This window comes from Elephantulus edwardii, unplaced genomic scaffold (assembly GCF_000299155.1).
Source record: "Elephantulus edwardii isolate Elephantulus edwardi_28Jun2011 unplaced genomic scaffold, EleEdw1.0 scaffold00043, whole genome shotgun sequence".
Taxonomy (NCBI): domain Eukaryota; kingdom Metazoa; phylum Chordata; class Mammalia; order Macroscelidea; family Macroscelididae; genus Elephantulus; species Elephantulus edwardii.
This window is the reverse complement of record NW_006399793.1, coordinates 11977034-11978148: the sequence shown is the minus strand read 5'-3', so window position 1 is coordinate 11978148 and position 1115 is coordinate 11977034.

The window sequence follows — 1115 nt, the reverse complement described above, 5'->3', positions numbered from 1 at the left end:
ACATGTTGAAAAGGTATGGAGACAGGATGCATCCCTGGCGTACACCCTTCCCAATTTTGAACCATGCAGTGTTACCCTTCTCTGTTCTGACTACTGCCTCTTGGTCCAAGTATATCATCTTCATACTTAAATTAAAAAGGGAATTTTTATATTAGAATCCATATTTACCATATTAAGTTTTTACCTTGTTTTGAAGCATAATGCAATATTTTTTCTTAGTGATGAATAGATATGTAAATGTAATGATATTGTGTTTAAACCTGAGAATATTCATATTATATTCATTTTATATGTAGATATTCTTAATAAGATGTGTGCATATAGAATTTTGGTGAATATGGTTATATTTTGAATATAATAAGGAATTCTGAATATCAATCCTGAAAATACATTCACTGAAAACTAAATAAGTCATTGAAATATGATCATTTGTTAATCTACTTTTTAAAATAAGTTTTTACAGTTACATATACCTACATTTATACTCATGAATAACTGTTGAGAATTATGAATTTTAAATAAATTTCCAAAATGCTCAAAGCAATAAATAGCCTTTGAGGAATTAGTTAAAAAAAAAAAGCTGAGCATTATGTATTTAATCAAGTAATTTCTTTAAGTAAGTATTTAATGCTAGGTAAAGTTTCAAGAAGTATGATTTTTGCTGTACACCAATAAATGTGGCAAGATCTAGGAAAACTTAACAGTTGAGATTAAGTTATAATATTCAGGCAAAAAATTTATGCTTTTCCCCCTTCTCCGTATGTCATAGCTTTTACTATTTATGATTTAGCTAGGATTATTTTCACATTTTATATGGTAATACTTTGGTGAAATGTGTAGCATAAAAGTGAATTAAAATGATTGATGTTTGCTATACAATCCAACACTGATTTCACCCAGTCAAAATGTCGCATATTTGGTGCAACTCTAAGAGGTCTGAGGCTTCAGTGACAACCCAAGGTCAAGTGACCTGGATGTGTCCTGCTAGCTGTTCTTTGGGAGTAAATAGACTGTTTGTAAATACAATCTCTAAGCGTTCTCTTACAAAGTTATAAGCTTGGGTCAGCTGGGTGGTGAAATGTAAAAGGTAACAAGTCTTTTGGTGTCTGTTCTTT